We start from the raw sequence: 21,236 nt of genomic DNA, 5'->3' as shown, positions 1-21,236 counted from the left end.
TTTACTTGTCACGAATTTATTCCGCTAAATTCAAACAATTTAACACTAATAATGCAAAGTTCGCCAATTGTAATTTTAGATTTAAATCTCATTTCCTCACATAATATTCTGACAAATGTAACAAAATTTGTATGGTATATGTATCACAGCTACTGTACATATATTAAAAAACCTGCCTATGGAATTTTTAATTACAGATTTTTTCAAGTAGTAGGGATTTTTTGTCCAAATTTTAGAACGTAAAAATTACACAAATTTTAGTACGATATATCTCCTTATATAACTTATGTACAGAAAAGTCAGTACGTAGTGCTTTAAAAAGAAGTATTATATACCTAATCACGAATTTGCATTAACAATTAAATCGCATGAAAAATGGAATTAAAAATTTCAAAAGAAAAAATTATTTTGGAAAAACTATTAATTGTATATGAAAGAAATGTTCGTGATATCTCTACTTTTATGTAGGTGACATTCCCACAAAGTTTCGTGAAAATCCATGCATTAGGTAAAAATATATTTTTATCTCCACAGTGTCGCCTTAATGGCGATGCAAGGGTGGTAAAGGGCTAGGATTGGGAAGGTAGGGCCGTGGCCTTAATTAACGTACAGCCCCAGCATTTGTCTGGTGTGAAAATGGGAAACCACTTTCACTGGATTGTTACCCCACCTGGTGGCCCTAATTGTTAACGTGTCAAGTCTATATGGTCTGGCACCGAGATTAGCCGATTCGAGTCCCGTTGGTCTAAAAAATATTCACCATCAGAATGTTGGCCGGCAGGGTGGGAGAGGTGGTGGTATACAACTCTAATCACTAGATTGCGTGCCAAAAGTCTGGATTCAATTCCATGTCCTCGGACACTTCCTGCACTAAAAAAGCCATACGATAAGAAAGTAGTACTGGATTGTTTATAGCAGTTCGTCCCATTTCTTCAGTATAAAATTGATTTACCTTTATACTCGCACGACACATTATGTTAACAAAAAAATTTCAAAAGTTTCGTGATCAAATTGCAATCCGGTGTACTTCACGTGGTCATTTCAAGTGTAGTTTATGCTGTCGAATGTATTTCTTCTTACAAAGTCGATATGCAGAGAACCACTCACATCACATGCATCCGCAGTACGATCCTCAATCCTCTTGACATACAAGCCCTTTATAGAATTCCAAATTGCGGTATCACAACACTAGAGTGTTTACTGTACACGAGTAATACAGTGTTTCGTGTTCATATTCATTCATATAACTCATCCCCACTGATCTGATGCATTCTCTAACGGAATGGATCTGACTATGGGTGCTATATCATTTCTCGGCAACGAGACATCTCTTCGAACTGGTATAAAAAAGTAAGTCCGTCTCTAGTCCTTCAGGAATACCAACTGTCACAATCGTTGAAAGTATTTCATATACACCCAGTATGGTTCATCTGTGGCAAGGTTTTCCATCAATATGCGAATTAGCCTGTGTGAGGTTTTTGCAACAATATCAACAACATGGTGATTTTCTGACGACGATGCGCGATAAGTTACTGGTTATATTCTGAAACTTTTTTTTTTTTTTTGCTAGTTGCTTTACGTCGCACCGACACAGAGAGGTCTTACGGCGACGATGGGACAGGAAAGGGCTAGGAGTGGGAAGGAAGCGACCGTGCTCTTAATTAAGGTACAGCCCCAGCATTTGCCTGGTGTGAAAATAGGAAACCACGGAAAACCATTTTCAGGGCTGCCGACAGTGGGGTTCGAACCTACTATCTCCCGAATACTGGATACTGGCCGCACTTAAGCGACTGCAGCTATCGAGCTCGGTCTGAAACCTTTACCTCCGGTTCAGATGAAAAGCAAACGGAAATACAGCGCCCAAAAAATTCACACAGTGTATAACTTCAGGCACGAAACCTTCCACTCTGACATTAACGTCAGTTTTTTCGAATACCTAGAATATTTCACGAGATTCTCTCTTATGATTTCAGTATCACATCAATGTTGTAATTTGCAGCAGCTCCAAGAGGGACGAATCGTGTTTATATTTTAGTTTAGCTTACGTAACCTCTAGGAATTCAAACAAAATACCAAACATGACAAGTAACTGATGGTACTACCCAATGATTGGACTTAAGCATATTCTTGCAACTCTGCTTTCTTTTGATTTGACAGTTTCAACTACTCTATGAAGTGCTGCTTTTCTCCTGGTTACTTAAGTGATATTCGTTCTTTGGCTGTCAAGGTGCTGCGAAGGATATTCCTATTCTTATGACGACATGATGCATGTATAAGATTCATTTATTTAATATTTGGTGTTAGAATATGCATTTTACAGGGTGATTAATTTGAAAGTGCACAGCGGAGTGCCGAGGATTAGGCACGCTGGGAAGCGGAGACAGCGAGCGCAGTGCCCGCCATGACAAGCAGGCATAGTCGGCTCGAAGAAGCGGCATGATTACGCCTATAGAAACTAAACGAAAGTGAACTCACCGGCTACATAGATGCTCTGGACAAATAAGTAAATGAATAAACAAATAAATAGATCAACTAGGAAATTAAACTGAACTCGCCAGTAATAAATAAATAAATAAATAAATAAATCAACTAGGAAATTAAACTGAATTCGCCAGTAATAAATAAATATATAAACAAATAAATAAATAAACCAACTAGGAAATTAACTGAACTCCCCAGTATTTACAGACGATGCTCAAAGTGATCTCCTACAGCTGCAATGCTAGCTTCACATCTTGTAATGAGATTTCGAAACACACTTTGTACTTCATGGACACCGATAGAACGCACAATGTTTCTAATTTTAGTTTTTAATTCTTCTGCAGTTCGAGGATTATTCCTGTAAACTTTTCGTTTAAGATTTCCCCATCGATAAAAATCACATGTGCTTAAATCAGGCGAACGAGGGGGCCATAAGCCTTTCCTCATGATCTGATCATCATCGAACATTTCCTGCAACCGTCGCATAGAGCTACGTGCCGTATGGGCCGTTGCACTATCCTGCTGGAAATAGCCGTACGTTTTCTCTTCTTCAGTCAGTTCAGCAAGAAATGGTTCCAGAATGTTGTGAATATAACGGTCAGAAGTAATCGTGTCCTGGAAAAATATCGGACCGATAATTCGTGGGGCACTGATAGCGCACCACACACCCATCTTCACATCGTGCAGAGGTCTCGGCTGTAAAATGTGCCGGTTGTCTGTATCCCAGATTCTATTGTTCTGTGAATTGACATATCCATTCAAATGAAACCAGGCTTCGTCACTCATAAAAAGAAAGTTCGGATCCACAATACCATCGTGGACACTATTTATTAGCCAATTGCAAAATCGTATCCTTGCATCGAAATCTGTAGGCAGTATGTTATGGACTGAATGAGTCCGATAAGATCGTTAACTTAACAATTTTTTGAATTACGTGCTGAAGAAGGTGAAATACCACTTTCCTGATCTACTCTCCGAAGCGACTTATGTGGACTGACCAGGAGTCTTGACTGTATATCTTTTAACCTCTCCCGTGTGAGAGCTGTTCTCCTTCCCTTCTTTTTCTTATTGCTTACGGAACCAGTACTACGCCACTTGTAAACAAGCTGATGCACGTAACGTTTTGATGGTACTGTCGCACCGGGAAATTGTCTACGGAATTTTCGAAGGCACCTTTTAACGGGTTTATTCTTCTTGAGCAAATAACACTCGACCAAAAATATTATTTGCTGTATAGTGTATTTAACCATCGTGATAATAACCTCACAACACACCTTAAAAGTCAAATATTTTCTAACTAACTGAGGGACAGAGTGCTAAACAAATGCGCGCTGCAGTGAACACTTCTTATCTCGCCGTGTTGACAGAAGCCATATGGTGCTCGCTCGGGACTTCCCACGGCATGCGAGAAGAAGTCTGAACACTTAAATTATTCTTCCTGTATTTATGCATAGGAATGATTAAATAATAAAAAAGTAATGATTTAATCATTGTAACTTGACAGTCAAACTTGTTCACTGCACCTAAAGCAGCATCCAAAAAATACCTATGGATTCCAATTTATACCCACTTAAAGGACACACAGTATTTCACCAATAAAGGACAGATTGTTGCAAAGAGCCCTACTTTAGCCTTGGGAGGTAACATTATTCTATTCGTGAAGGAGATCAGCGCGTACTGTACGTTGTACATGTGTGTATTGATTTCTGCGGGAGTGCATATATTGATCATCGTACCATTTCTTCAGCACAGAATTGATTGACCTTTATACTCGAATGACACATTACCGGGCGAGTTGGCCGTGCTGTTAGGGGCGCGCAACCTTGAGCTTACATCCGGGAGATAGTGGGTTCGAACCGCACTGTCAGCAGCCTTGAAGATGGTTCTCCGTGGTTTCCCATTTTCACACCAGGCAAATGCTGGGGCTGTACCTTAAGGCCACGGCCGCTTCCTTCACATTCCTAGGCCTTTCCTCTCCCATCGTCGCCATAAGACCTATCTGTGTCGGTGCGACGTAAAGCAACTAGGAAAATAAATTAAAAAATGACACATTATACAAACAGTAAGCTTCCAAAAGTTACGTGATCAAGTTCCAATCCGATGTACTTCATGCGGTTATTCTAAGCGCACTTTTTTCGAAATTTCTTACGCTCCTACCAGGCGCACTGATACAGCACATTATTTCAAATACCAATAAAGATTTGCTAAGCACATCTGCTGCTGTCACCCAACGTATAGGCGTCAGATTTCCAACTGTGAAAGGCTGGAGTTATCCTTTGAAGTGACAAAGGTGTGTGTCACACTCTTCCACGTAGCTTCTGGTTGACGCAGTGAGCTCTCCAGTGGGAGATTCTCCCTGGGGATGAAGTCCGATTGGAAAGAAGTATTGATTACACAGCTATTATCTCTGGCACCATTCAAATCCCTCAGTGACCACTAGAAAGACGTACTCCACGATTTGATCTTGCCTCAACTAATAACTGTTGTGACAAAAGTTCCTTGACTGGTACTTCAACAAATAAAATACCGAACACCATATAATATTCCTCATTCCGTTCACAGTAGTCCCATCCGCAACTGAAACACTCCTTCTAAACTTTCCAAATGTTTTGAAAGTAGCAAGAGAATGCTGCTTTCTTTTGCTTCTTTTACGCCTTTCAGCTCATCTGTTGCAGTATTCTGGATGTCTTCCGATGTTCTCATACAGCATTATTGCTGTTGTCCATTTCAGGTGAGGGAGGAATCGCAACTTGACGTAACAGGAGGATATGGAATTGCTATCATTTTGCGTTTATCCATGAATGTCTTCACCTACAGACCAATGTTTGGCTGAACGCTATCACTCAGTACGATCCATTGTTCAGTTGCAAATAAATCACGTATGTCAGCAATGTCCAGGGGCATGTACCTATAATAAAGCCATTAGTTTTAATAAACTCCACGGAAACAGTCTTAATGCGTTTGCTTCTGAGATAAAGATTCAGCTCTGAAACTGTTACAACGGAAGTTGTTTATGATAATGTATCAAACACCAGATTGCCCGATGGACTTCATTTTTCTTTCTTTCTTTCTTTCTTTCTTTCTTTCTTTCTTTCTTTCTTTCTTTCAGTGCCAATTTTTTCGCAGATTGGACGTATCTTGGGTGTGATGTGTGACGCAGATGTGGTCTTATCAGTTTTACGACCGGGTGCCCTTCCTGCTGCCAACTCTGTCTGAGGAATGTATTCATTATTAAGTGTGTCTATGGTAGTTGGTAGTGTGGTGTGTTGTGTATATTTGAAGAGATGCATACTGAGACAATCACAAGTATCCAATCCCCCAACCAGGGGAATAAGCCAGACGCGGAAGAATTCCTAGCTCAGTAGGGAGTTAAACCTAGGACCTTCTAACTGAAGGTAATTATGCCGACCATACAGGCAAGGAGCAGAACTGCAGGTAGATTTCACCCATGTAGTAAATGATATATATATTTGTTCGTCGGTTTAATAATGTTATTTGCTTAAAGTTCCACTAACTACTTTTACGGCTTTTGGAGACGCCAAGGTACCGGAATTTAGTCCCGCAGGAGTTCTTGTATGTGCAAGTAAATCTACCGACACGAGGCTAACATATTTGTGGACCTTCAAATATCACCGGACTGAGCCGTGATCGAACCTGCCAAGTTGGGTTCACTGTCTGAGCCACTCAGCCCGACTCTCTTTGGTTTAATATGTAAAACTTTTGAAAGGAATTTCAAATCATACCGGCAAAATATTCGTATGTCCCCGTATCATAACTGCGTGGTATTCCTGTGTTACAATTTTAGCATAAAAGGAACTAATTTCACTGAAGAAAGGCGGAACAAAAGGTCATAAAGCGAACTCCCCTGTATCATTTCTGTTGAACTTCATTTCCAGTGAAGTGGCGGGACACGCCCGACGAGGGAGTGGCCTTGGTAGACTATCTGGATTCGATTCTAGACCGCTGACGTCAGTCTCCTGTGGTTTCCGTTCCGCAGTAAAAGAAATACAGGGTGTTAGGTGTATACGTGCAGATATTAAGCTAGTCGGCTAAGAAAAATACATCTCATAATATATGCTATGTACTTTTTACCTTGTCCTATTAGTTTGCCCATAACTGAGCCAAATATTTCAGGACCTAATGTGTTTTGAACGGCCGTAGCAGGATACGCCGGTGATGTCATTCTGTCCACGCGTAGCGGAAGTACAGTAGCCGAGTATAGAGCTTGTTGAACCTGTTTCTTATCGCAGGCCAACACATGTTGTTGCGCACTTCCCCTAAAGGCTTGGCAAGTAGAAGAGGATGACTCACGTGCCAGGTCACTTGCTGTACTCGAAAACCGGTGTAGGGTACTCTGTGTGAAAAGTACACAGAATCCTTACAGTGACGTCGAAGATCCGTACAAGCACATACGTGCGAATCAAGTGTTGTGTATTTGTGTGCGATTTTTAAACGTCAATGGCATTACTCAGTGATCCAAGCTGACAAAATGAAAGGAAATGGTTAATAAGTAAATGAAATATGGGCGCAACATTTCTGTGCTGTTATTGCGACAGTCTACAATGAATTTCTGACAATAGGCAATGCGGGTTGTCGATGCTTATTCATAAACTTTTTAGGTCATTGAAAGGACGGTGGACACTGAAAGAAAAGGCTATAAGTATTCAGTGAAATTGTTATTAATGAGACAAATTTCAAAAACCGTAGTTGCATCCATCGTGAACATTGCTCGAAGGAAAAAGACCTACTGTGGAATTGCCGCCGGGCATTTCTAATAGAAGGCTTATTCTTCTTTTTCCTAATCTGTTTACCCTCCAGGGTTGGTTTTTCATGGGACTCAGCAAGGGATCCCACCTCTACCGCCTCAAGGGTAGTGTCCTGGAGCGTGAGACATTGGATCGGGGATACAACTGGGGAGAATGACCAGTACCTCACCCAGGCGGCCTCACCTGCTATGCTGAACAGGGGCCTTGCGGGGGTATGGGAAGATTGGAAAGGATAGACAAGGAAGAGGGAAGGAAGCGGCCGTGGCCTTAAGTTAGGTACCATCCCGGCATTTGCCTGGAGAAGGGGGGAACTACGGGAAACAACTTTCAGGATGGCTGAGGTGGGAATCGGACCACCTCTACTCATTTCACCTCCCGGGGCTAAGTGGACCCCGTTCCAGCCCTCGTACCACTTTTCAAATTTCTTGTCAGAGCTGGAAATCGAACCCGAGCTTCGGGGGTGGCAGCTAATCACACTAACCACTGCACCACAGAGGCGGACGGAAGGCTTATTACTGAACAGCAAGTACCGATAGGTAAAATGATGACTGTAATGGACCCGTTTAATTAGAACTTCCGTAAAAATAATATTACTACTACTACTACTACTACTACTACTACTACTACTACTAATAATAATAATAATAATAATAATAATAATAATAATAATATCTTTACGTTCCACTAACTAATTTTCACGGTTTTCGGAGACGCTGAAATGCCAGAATTTTTTTATCGCAGTATCTTTTAATGCAAATAAATCTACAGACACGAGACTGACGTATTTGAGCACCTTCAAATACCACCGGACTGAGCCAAGACCAAGCCTCCCAAGTTGGGTTCAGAAGGCCAGCACTTTACGCAGTGCTGCACCAATCATCTTGCCGGGCTGAGTGGCTCAGACGGTTGAGGCACTGGCCTTCTGAGTCCAGACTTGACAAGGTGCTCAAATACGTCAGCCGTGTGTCAGTAGATTTACTGGTACGTGAAGAACTCCTATGGTACTAAATTCCTGCAAATCCGCGTCTCCGAAAACCGTGAAAAGTAGTTAGTGGGACGTAAAGCCAATGACATTATTATCATCATCTTACCTGCACAGTTCATAGGGGTATCTTACCTGGAGTTCCTCATAGGTACGTTATTAGAGCTTTCAGAGGACGCTCCGTTTCGACTACGCCGAAACATGTGGTTTTTACACGATGGTCCACCACCTGATATAAGCCGCTTACTGCGTGATCATTTGGATCAGTCCTTTGGTCTATGGCGAATAGAACTACATGGACCCATCAAATGGCCCGCCAGATCTCCAATGGATATTACGGAAGACTGGATTCGGAGAAGTGATTTTCTTTTGTTAGTTGCTTTACGTCCCACCAACACAGAGAGGTCTTATGGCGACAATCGGACAAGAAAGGCCTAGGAATGGTAAGAAAGTGGTCGTGGCCTTAATGAAGGTTCAACCCCCGCAATGCCTGGTGTGAACTTGGGAAACCACGGAAAACCATCTTCACGGCTGCCGACATTGGGGTTCGAAGCCCCAATCTCCCGGATGCGAGCTCACAGCTGTGCGCTCCTAACCGCATGGCCAACTCGCCGGGTACGGAGAAGTGAAGCCTGCAGAGTAGTCCAGGGAGGTCACTTGAACAATTGCTACGTGTTTCACATTGGTATGTCAGATGATACACCATTTCTGCAGCGTATTGAGTTGGGAATTCAGTTCTCAATCGATGTAGTCTTTTGAGTCTCGATAGTTCGATATTCTCATAAATCCGAGCAGAAAAATTGAAGTACCGGTAACAAAAATTATAAATCTAGAGTTTCAGTTCGCGATTGCCTTGTACGTGGCGCAAGCTGAACACAACACACGGAAGACGTGCTTGTTAAAACGCTAGATATTGACCTTGAACACAGCATGGCAGTTCTTCATTCTACACTGTACTGGTTTGGGTACATTGCGTGTGTGTGTCTGTTGCTGTGCATGTTTGATGTTTATACACAAAACCTGTTTGTCACACTTTGTCCTCTAGTGCTAACCACAAAACGAAGATACACCTGACTCATCGCAAAGAGACCTGGTTCTTGTCTTACGCATACTATCCTGTAGTAAACTACTGCGAGCGATGTAGGCACGGGTGAAGTACATTTCATTTTGTTTCCTCCTACACCACGCATATTTTACTATTTTGTTCCCTGCCTTTCAGCTCCTAATGACCTGATAATAATAATACCGGTAATGTTATTTGCTTTACGTCCCACTAACTACTCTTACTGTTTCTGGAGGCGCTGAGGTGCTGTAATTTAGAATCGCAGGAGTTCTTTTTACGCGCTAGTAAATCTACCGACACGAGGCTGACTTATTTGAGCATCTTCGAATACCATCGGACTGAGCCAAGATCGAGCCTGCCAAGTTGGGGTCAGAAGGCCAGCGCCTCAACCGTCTGAGCCACTCTGCCCGGCAGCAAAAAATATTATTATTATTATTATTATTATTATTATTATTATTATTATTATTATTATTATTATTATTATTACCGTGCGAGTTGGCCGTGCGGTTAGAGAAGCATGGCTGAGAGCTTGCATCCCGGAGACGATGGGTTCGAATCCCACTGTCGGCAGCCCAGAAGATGGTTTTCCGTGGTTTTTCATGTTCACACCAGGCAAATGCTAGGGCTGTACCTTAATTAAGGCCACGGCCGCCTCCTTCCAACTCCTAGGCCTTTGCTATCCCATCGTCCTATAAGACCTATCTGTATCGGTGCGTCGCACCGACACAGATAGGTTTTATGGCGACAGATATAACTAAGGACTAGGATCGGGAAGGAAGCAACCGTGGTCTTAATTAAGGTACAGCCCAGCATTTGCCTGGTGTGAACATGAAAAACCACGGAAAATCATCTTTAAAGCTGCCGACAGAGGGATTCGAAGCCAGTACATCCCGAATATTGGATACTGTTCGAACTTTAGCGACTGCTACTATCAAGCTCGGTGATGATTTAAGATTGGATTTCTGCCGCTGGTTAATTGATCAAGTACTCAATCCAGAATTTCTGTCAATGTATTAGTGACACATGAGGCAATTTTTATAGAAGGAGTGTTTAATATTTAGTATACCAAGGCAACCTCTAGCACCGGCTCTCAATTAATATCTGGATGGATGCAGTGGGAAGTCTGTCTCTTTGACCAATCGTCTTTTTATTAGCGTTATTTTGCTTTACGTCCCACATACTATTTATACCGTTTTCTGAGACGCTGAGGTGACGAAATTTCATATCGCAGGAGTTCATTTACGTGCCAGTATTTCTACGACACGAGACTGACGTATGTGTGCCCCATCAAATATCATCAGACTGAGCCAAGATTGAACCTGCCAAGTTGGAGGTCAGAAGATAAGGACCTCAACGGTCTCAGACACTCAGACCGGTACCAATCACCTTACTTGCATAAATTTGATCGGTGTAGCTTTCCTTATGGTGACGATGGGACGGGAAAGGGCTAGTATCGGAAAGGAAGTGATCGTGGCATTCATGACGTTACAGCCCCAGCATTTGCCTGGTGTGAACATGGAAAACCACGGTAAACCACCTTTAGGGCTGCCGGCAGAGGGGTTGGAACCCACTATATTCCACTCATGAGCTGTGGAATATCCCCATTCAATAGGACAAGGCAGTTTCCAGCACCGGTTCTAATTAATATCAGGATGGGTGTAGTTGGAGGTCGGTTACATCTTTTTATTAATGTTATCTTGCTCCTGTACAGTAGATACAGTACGTTACTGGAGCTTTCAGAGGACGTGTCGCTTCGACTACGCCGAACCACGTGGATTTTACACGATGGTGCAGACATTTCCTCAACGGTAGACAGGACGATGTGGAACTATCAATTGGCCAACCCTTATTCCAGTGGATTGTTATGCCTGGGGGGACATGAGAAACAAAGTATACCGAACTGAGGTAACCACTTCGGATGACCTCCGTGAACGTATGTTTAAGCACCAGAGGATATTCTGAACCACAGTGGTGTCTTGGCTCGAATGACAAGTTGCTTTACGTCGCACCGACACAGATAGGTATTATAGCGATGACGGGGCAGGTAAGGGTTAGGAGTGGGAAGGAAGCAACCATAGCCTTAATTAAGGTACAGCCCCAGCATTTGCCTCGTGTGAAAATGGGAAACCACGGAAAACTATCTTTAGGGCTACCGACAGTGGGGTACGAACCCACTATCTCCCGAATACTGGATACTGGTAGCACTTAAGCGACTGCAGCTATCGAGCTCGGTGTACCAGTAAATATACCGACACGAGGCTGACGTATTTGAGCACCTTCAATACCACTGCACGGGGCCAGGTTCGAACATGCGAAGTTGGAGTCAAAAGGCTGGCACCTCAACCGTTTTAGCCACTCAACCAGGCAGGAAGCACGAAATGTAGGTACGTTTAATTTACTTAGTTGTATAATATGTCCATTTTTCGTTTGAAACAAAACGTTCGATGTGCTTCGATAATTCAATTCTGATTCTACTCATATGGATATCCTATGCCATGCATTTGTTCGTTGGCGCAAGGAACTGTCTTCCTTCTTCTACCTTTACGCAATGCACAACGGGGATCGTACCGCATTTCACGTCCCGGCGTGCGTATCCCAACCAATAATTATATCACACGCTCGTACAGGTCGCGCACCGACACAGGTTTTCAGGTCATTTCCATACTCACTAGATCACAGGGCTGACGACCACAGATATCCCTATCCCCTAAAGGACGTAACAGCAAATGAACCAGTATTAACGCTGAGAATTCAATACATCTCCAGGGTCCGAAACCGATAATTAGTGTTGTCTGAAACCCCTAAGACGAAAACTAAATACTAACAACAACAAACCAGTCTGGCGATAATGTAACGTAACATGTTGTAGACTGGTAGCCTTCAGCTGTTACCGTAGGTCAGTTGCTCGTAAACATAAAACCAGTTTGGCAAGTATATTACGTAACATCTCGTGGCTTTGAATAGGGAGCGCTCAGCTGTCACAGTAGTAGATTTGCTCTTAAACATAAACAGAACAGAAACCAGTTTGGCAGGGATGGCGCGTGACTTGCCTGTTATCAAAGGAAAGCTATTCATTCACAAGAACAAGGCATACTACCTATTCTAAAAACATCGTACCCCTTTGCTCTCGAAAATAACTTCCGAGGATTACTAAAAGTTTGATATATAGTGGTTCGTCACATCGTTCTCTATTGCTACAATAAATATCTGCACGTATACACCTAACACCCTGTATATAGCCTGTACAAAGACTTCGTAAAGAAATGAGTGAAGAGTACATTAACGATAACAGTGACCAACAATGCATTAGATGGAAGCTAGAGTAAATGCTTGACTACAAGCTGAAAATAAATGTGACCATTAAATCAAGATTAAAGCTTATTACGTTAACGTGACTGTGTTCCTGTAGCGTATAACTGCATTTAGGAAATTAAAATAATGTGGCAATATTTACAAGTTGCTTTACGTCGCTCCGACACAGATAGGTCTTATGGCGACGATGAGACAAGAAGCGTCCGTGGCCTTAATTAAGGTACAGCCCCAGCATTTGCCTGGTGTTGAAATGCGAAACCACGGAAAACCATTTTCAGGGCTGCCGACAGTGGGGTTCGAACCCACTATCTACCGAATAATGGATACTGGCCGCATTTAAGCGACTGCAGCTATCGGGCTCGGTCGACGACGCAATATTTAAAGACCAGTTTAATTCAAACGATTTTAATTTTGACTTCTCTGTTATTTATGAAAATAAAAGGTACACAGATTTGTCTAAAAGTTTACCTTCGTAAAACTGCCAGGGTGCCAGTACCAACATTAAGGTAATTAGGTGATTAGGTTTATTGTAAAGTTTGACTAGATGAGGGGTGGCTTCTGTATTTAGAGAATTAGATATTAGATCAATAGATAATGAATGAATGCTCTTCTCTCCCAATCGCAGATGACCACTAACTGTTGAGAATATTAATTTATTGAATGTATATTAAATATTTCTCCGAAAACCAACTTTGCACATTGAAGTGTACATTTCTTTTGAATTCGTCCAAATTTTCTTTCAGACTTACTCTCACAGAGTGAAAAATGATAACAACTGTTGGACATAGATTACTAATGGATACACAAAATAAGGAGTGGCAGTTAGTTACAGCCAAAGGAACCTCTGGTCCTACATGTAATTAACTTTAAATAAATACATTTCTTTCTTCCTTTACCTCAGCCGAGCAGTCGATTTGTCGTTGGCTTCCAATTCCAGAGAGAGTGAGTTAAATTAAATTCCGACTGAGGTAGGTAGCACCTGACGATGTTCAACTGTGAAAAATCCGTGCCTATGCTTGCCGGCAATATTCCAAAGCAAGCTTGTAGATCTAAGTGACTACCGATATCGTGATATTAGGTCCAGGATCTTGCTCCTTGACTGAATGGTCAGCGTAGTGGCTTTCGGTTCTGAGGGGCCCGGGTTCGATTCCCGGCCGCGTTAGAGACTTTAAACTTAAATGATTAATTCCTCTGGCTCGGGTACTGGATGTTTATGCTGTCCCCAACACCTCTGCAACACATTCAACACAGACAACACTATTCTCCTCCACAATAACGCGCAGTTTGCTATAGACGGCACTTGCCACCCACCCTCGTCGGAGGGTAAGTCTCACAAGGGCTGCACTAGACTAGCAACAGCCACACGAAACGAAATTATTATTATTATTATTATTATTATTATTATTATTATTATTATTATTATTATTATTATTATTATTATTTCCAGGTTTACTTGATTTATGTAAAAGAGGGAAGTGTCTTTCACGTAGAAAGCACCTGCAATTTTGAAACAATACTTGGGCGAGTGAGTATTAAAGAAATTAAATCAAAGTACATAGTATAATACGTGCGACAACAGTGCTCAACGTATCAGCGGAAAGGGAAGAACCAATGTTTCTAGTAACAAAAGTCTGCCTCAGTAACCGAGCAACTGACCACGCGGTTTGGGTCACGTAGCTATCAGCTTGTACTTGGGAGATAGTGGATTCGCACCCCACTGTCGGCAACCCTGAGGATGGTTTTCTATGTTGGGGCTATCCCCACGGTCGCTTCCTAGTCCCTTCCTATCTCATCATCACCATTAGACCTACCTCTCCCGGTGTGACGCAAAGCAAATTGTAAGATTTCTACCTCAGCATGACGACATCGGGTGATCCAATAGCGCTGCCATCTTGAGGTACTAAAATAGCCGTGCTATGTGGCTAACAGCTAGTATAGCTCTGGACTCCGGCGTGGTATCAAATGGTGACCATTTCGGAAAATTATGGTGACAAGAACTACAAAAATGACTTTCTTTCACTATATCACGGCAAAATATGTGGTTTCAAATTTACTGAAAACACATTCGGGAGGATATATCAACTTGTCAAAATTCCATTAAGTCCAGCGTAAAAGTCTCCTCTATAGCGTCTCAAAATTAAGGTGGTGGACTGTCGTTAGGAGAGTTCCGAAGTACTGAAGTTCCATTCCACCAGCATACCTACAGCCACAGGGTAGAAATTATTCAGATTTTAAGGATGTGCTCCCCCCCATGACGTTGATGTCGGTGTGGCGGCTTGTGTGCTTGTTGAACCCGAGGGCTGTGCCAGCTCAGGGTTGGCCATGCTCGATTTACCTCGAAGTAGAGCCAGACTAACGTGTCTCCGAGTTGCCTGAGAGGTGTCTGTGCTCTTAATTCTTCAGTTCTATTTATGTATTTCCTTCCTACTCTAACCTCCTGAATTTTCAATTCTCTTTCTCTCTAGCCATTCTCTCTGCCTCAAGTAGTAAGGCTATGTGATACCCCAATCACAAGTTTCGGATCGTGACGAGGTGATGCATGGCTACTGGGAGAGTGGTCGCTAGCGGCCTACCTCCATATATCGGATGCCCTCTGGAGTATCCGTCCCCATTTCGGCATGCGAGGTTCTGCCGAAAGTCGACCGTTATTTTCCTAGCTACTCGTAGGACCGAGAACAGTACCCCCATTTTTATAAAAAGAGTGGCAATCTCAAAACAGCGTACGAGAAAAGTAAGAAACGTAAAAGGTATACTCCAATTCCTATAGATTATTAAAGTGTCGAAAGACTCCCTCGATTCCTGGTTGCTTCCAGGGTCGATGGGAATAATTCTCTTGATAAAAATCCTTTTAGTAAGTAATTCTGTGGAAGAAATGTTGATGGTAATGTACCATTACGTTACGATTGACGTCAGTTTACATGAATATACATCGGAAGAAAAATGGCGCAGATCAGCTTCAAGCGTTAAGAATGCACGGAATAACTTTTTGTGACAAGTTGACCGCAATTAGGAGGCAGTGCCTGGCGAGATGGAAAGGAAACTCTATGAGAAATGAACCAATATACGTAAAAAAAAATTGAAAAACGGTCTATTATTATCTACTTTGGCAAGAAGAGTTTTCGTCGTAAACGGACTGTGAATTGCGATTACTTGACCAGAAGATTAGCTGACATAATCAATATAACCATAATAGGAGCCATACCAAGGAAGAATCCAGAAACAAACCACTGGAAAATACATAAAAACGGCAGGGAAACACGCATAAAAGATTTCAAATACTGTACGGAAGAAGAGGTGTTGGGATACGGCATTCGTAAATAAGGCCTACACTGACTTAATAAACGGCCAAATTTTCATCAAATTATACGTATTGCTCATTGATAAGATTTAAAGAACATTATTCAGACAACATAAAAAAGACCAAGGAAGAGCCAGTTTATGAAAATAAAAATTGAATCTGAGCAGTATCTTTAGAGGAAAAGAAATATATATACAATTAGAGAAAGTACTTGGAAAAGCTTTATATACTGAAAATTAAGATGTATTCTATCAATTTAATATTGTCTTTTCGTTGCATGGAAATTGGACACGAAATGGAGCTAGCCTAAAGCGATGGAGGGAGGCTGACCAGATCATCGTAAGCTCAAGCCTGAAGACCTAGAGATCCAGCATGACGTGATCCAGTGCAAGGCTAAGCGTTCCGAGAAGCCGTGACGAGCAAGAAGAAAGCAGAGTCGGACATAACATGGCCAGAGATAAGTAACGTTCTAGTAAATTTAACTATAAAGTATTTCATTTGGTGTAGTATAATTGTAGGAATGCTGAAGTGCCAAAGATATGACCTGTTTGTGCCATTGTGTGAATTCTAAGGCATATGCCGGAGAAAATAACCACAGATACGTATTATTTATGTGTAGTAATATACTGCTGTGCTCATAAGTTTGATATGAGGTTAATGTGAGCAGTATCGGGAAGAGAATTGATGTTTTTGAACCTATATGCTTACGAGAACGTCATATATTAAACTAGGCAAGGCTAAGATAGTGAAGTGCAGTACAATAATAATAAACCTAGGCTACCCAATGACCAGATTGAATAACTAGGCCAATATCGTCTACATTTACGATGAGTTGAAATAAACAGTAGCAGCTTGCGGTGTTTTGAGTAGATATTTAAGTAAAAGGAATGTTTTTACTGCGACGTGGTAGACATTACGTGGAATCTGAGTAGAGATATTGTTGTATGCGGAGGAATCGCAGTAATTAAATGCATAAATGATAATATGTTGTTGGAGATTTGAGATGTTGGATAGGTATTGTGTAAGTAAATGATTGATGGAAATAGGTGCGAATTTATTCTTAGCTACAGTTATGTTGCGATTGAAAATGAGGCAAGCAGTGAAATTAAGGCCTAGATACGTGAATATATTAAGTGAAGCAGTGAGATTAAATGGTCTATTGGTCGAACTTATATGGAATATGGAGATAGATGGATCGTAATTTACACGTATTTGAAGTGTATATAGAATAGAGATATAGTCGCCTAGTAATATATTCGTCTCATATAATGAATATATAGCAGTGGAGCACGCGTTAACCTGAAAATGGTAAAATTAGTAGGCAGTAGAAGGAGTAATTTTAATTGAAAATACACATAATAATTAATCGGTCGGTACGATTCTGACAGGTCATGACGGTTGAAGAACATGGCGATGGCATTCGTAAATGAAGATATTTAATTTTATTTTTGGCACACATTTTTAATATATATAGGATGTTGGAATTTATATTTATGGTTAGGATTAATTTCTTTTAGATACTTAAAATGGCATTTTGAAGCCATCATTGGAAAGAGTTACTTATCTCATGCCACAAACAAGTCAATACGCAAATTCCCAAACCAATTCCAAAGAGTAGTGCAAATAGACCTAAAGGAAAGAAAGACCACTCCCTCCTTTAATAAAGAGTAAATCCTAGTTGTCCCCATATTGAAATAAAATGATGAAGTGTGGTCACGCAACAAAATAATAATTGCCCAGATAAATTAAAGATACCTGCCCAATTTTAATTATGTCAATTCGTCAATTTTAGTTGTCAAGAAAAATAATATGTGATTTTTTTGATTTACTTTCCTCTATTACCAAAGATGATCATTATTTTGTTAATTATAATATTGGCATGCTAATAAATTAGTTTTAAGTTTATTCTAGCGTTTATTTTCAAAGGTAGAGATAGGAAGATTAGTTGTAAGGATACATTTAGGCTGATATTTCGGAGTCATGATATTTAAAGGCTTATATTAATTCTACGGTAGGATTTCGGAGTAAATGAGTAACACATTGAACTATACACCCTCTTCAACGGAACTTGCGAAGGTAAATAGTATTGTTGAATATATATAGATGTTTTTACCCTGAGATATTGACTTAATATGGACATGCAACCACCGCGTTTGATTGGTATATCCATCCCCGATTTCGCATAGTTAATTAGCAACATGTAAGTGGAAATATTGCACGGGCAACATCATATTAAATTAGTACTACAACTTGAGGTGAAGTATGAGGAAGTACAGCGCCATGGTGATACCTATATTTTTATCAGTCCAACCTGGACCTTGGTAAGAATTAGGACTACGAGGCCACCAATAGGTTGCATTAAATTTGTTGCCCATACATGGGGCAAAGTGTAGAGAAAAACACTGTTGCCGCAGGTTGAATTAAATATGGCGGCCCGAACGTGAGGCAAGTTTGAAGAGGTCGGATGAATAATTAGATTCTGGATATACAGAAATTTGATAACTTGATTATGGAGTGAATCTTGAGGATGAGATATGGATGTTAGGCTTGGACATATGTCATATGATGCCGTAGCGTCGAGCAAGTCTGAAAAGAAGGACGAATTGAGGAATGAGAATGGTTTCAAGAGAAAGATACCGGGGTTGTTGAATTAAATCTTGGACCACAGTCATGAAATTTATTCGAAGAAGGAGACGATGCCTGATAGTTTATGAACTTAGGTATGGCATGCGACGCAGAATGGATTGATAGCCATGAAGATTAAGGAAGAGAGGGCTTAACTAATGGAGAAATTTATATTTTTGGATGGAGAAGAAGAAGGTAGCAAGAAATTTGATGCGGAGTCTCGCAATATTTGACAGTCTCGTGGAAGGAGAAAGTCTACTGTATATATATTTAGGTTACTTTAAGGAATTTGATGCATGAGTGATGATGAGGGAAGAGTTTTATAACGCAAGTTTCATATTATTGATTTTATATATATGATTAGGTGGATACGACATAAATATAATTAAAATTGGGCATATAGGTCAAGGTTTGGATTTGCGTATGACTTGTATAGGTTGTCATGGCTGAGTTACGATGGTCTGGGTTAGTCTTTCCCAGTTAAACAAGAAAGTACAAAGTAAACTTTGAAGTATTTATAATAATAGATATAGTTATAAGTCTGATAGACTATTTTATGTTGATATTTGATGATTGGTTGGTTGAAGTTGAGGGATAAATAGAGAATTAGGGTTATATATAACATAACTGGAATTATAGAGCATTTTAAGTGGAATATCAAAAAAATGTCGAACTTAGCTCAATTAAAATCACAATTTGAGGATTATAAGAAAGAAATTGAGGAGGAGAACAGGAAGAGAGATGAAGTAATACAGAAAACCAAGGAAGAGCAATTAGGGATTCTTGAAGTGTTTAGACAGATAGCTGAAGAAAATAGGAAGCAAAATGAGAAGCTGCTCCAGGACATGATTAAAAATCAGGAGGAGAAACAACAACAGGCGAATGAAGAAAATAGGAAGCAAAGTGAGAAGCTGCTCCAGGACATGATTAAAAATCAGGAGGAGAAACAACAACAGGCGAATGAAGAAAATAGGAAGCAAAGTGAGAAGCTGCTCCAGGACATGATTAAAAATCAGGAGGAGAAACAACAACAGGCGAATGAAGAAAATAGGAAGCAAAGTGAGAAGCTGCTCCAGGACATGATTAAAAATCAGGAGGAGAAACAACAACAGGCGAATGAAGAAAATAGGAAGCAAAGTGAGAAGCTGCTCCAGGAGATGATTAAATATCAGGAGGAGAGACAACAACAGATGGCTGAAGAAATTAGGAAACAAAATGAAGAAATTAGGAAGCAGAATGAAGAAAATAGGAACCAGATGGCTGAAGAAATTAGGAAACAAAATGAAGAAATTAGGAAGCAGAATGAAGAAAATAGGAACCAGATGACTGAAGAAATTAGGAAACAGAATGAAGAAATTAGGAAGCAGAATGAAGAAAATAGGAACCAGATGGCTGAAGAAATTAGGAAACAGAATGAAGAAAATAGGAAGCAGAATGAAGAAAATAGGAAGCAGAATGAAGAAAACATTAACAGACTGGAAGGAAAGCTCTTGGAAAGGATGAATGAGAAAAATGAGGAATTTCAGAAAATAATCAACGGACAGGATGAGAAACAAAAGCAAATGATTGAAGGAAAACTTCAAGAATTCATTAACAGGCAAGAAGAAAAACAGCAGGAAACAATGAAGGAAGTGAAAGAAGCTGTAAGGATGGAAATGGAAAAAGTCGGAAGTGAAATGACACAAATTAAAGTGGATATTGACGTTTTACGTAAGGATATGACAGGGATTATGGAAAATAAGAATCAAGAGGTAAATCAAGAGATAAATAAAGTTATGGAAGAATTGGCAGAAAGCAGAAATGTTATTCAAAAGTTGAAAATGGAAGAGATGAAGAGAATAACGGATAATTTGGAGAGTTTGAGGATAAATTCCACAGAAAGAATTAACAAATTGAATGAAGCAATCGAAACAACGAATAAATCAATGGGAGTAAATATCATTCTGGCAAGAGAGCAGGTGTCAGATAAAATTAAAATAATACAAGAAGAAGCTGAACGGAATAAAAATGAAACTGACAGCAGAATCAGCAGAACGGAGAGAGAATTACATACGATTCGTAAGGAAATTCAGGAAATGAGAATAGAGAACCGAACAACAAGGCCTAATGTCATGAGAACAGTAGAAATTCAGGCTTGTGATAGGGAAACAACGCCAGCAAGGACTACGGATTCAAGCCAAGGTATTAATGGAAGTTCGATGGGGAACGGAAATGGTAATAAGGGAAGTCCAGCAATAATAAATATAATTAAAACCATCGAGGATAAGCCAAAACATTTTAATAATACTGCAAGTTTATCCCCAAAACGATTTTTGAGGGAGATGGAGGATTATTTTCGGGATAATAACGTTCCAAACGAGAAACGACTCAAAGTAATTGAAAAACATTTAGATGCTAACCCAAGTATTTGGTACCAGGCATTTAAGTACAGTTTCCACGAATATGAGGATTTTAAAACGGCATTTTTAAGGAAATATTGGAGTCCGGAAGTACAACAGCAGCTTAGAATGGAATTGTATTCACGAAAATTTGCTGTTGCTGGTCAGACAAGATATAGTGACTATTTTGCTTTCCAATTTCAACGTTTTCAGGATTTGGATTATGCACCCAGTGAATTGGAAGCTATTAAAACTATTCAAAGCCAACTTCCACCTGAAATACAAAGATTATTGGCGACCTCGAACGTTCAAACGGCAATTGAAATGGAAG

Source organism: Anabrus simplex, chromosome 1 (genome assembly GCF_040414725.1).
Source record: "Anabrus simplex isolate iqAnaSimp1 chromosome 1, ASM4041472v1, whole genome shotgun sequence".
In the NCBI taxonomy this organism is placed as follows: domain Eukaryota; kingdom Metazoa; phylum Arthropoda; class Insecta; order Orthoptera; family Tettigoniidae; genus Anabrus; species Anabrus simplex.
The sequence above is the reverse complement of the archived record's forward strand: the minus strand, read 5'-3'. Positions refer to the sequence as shown.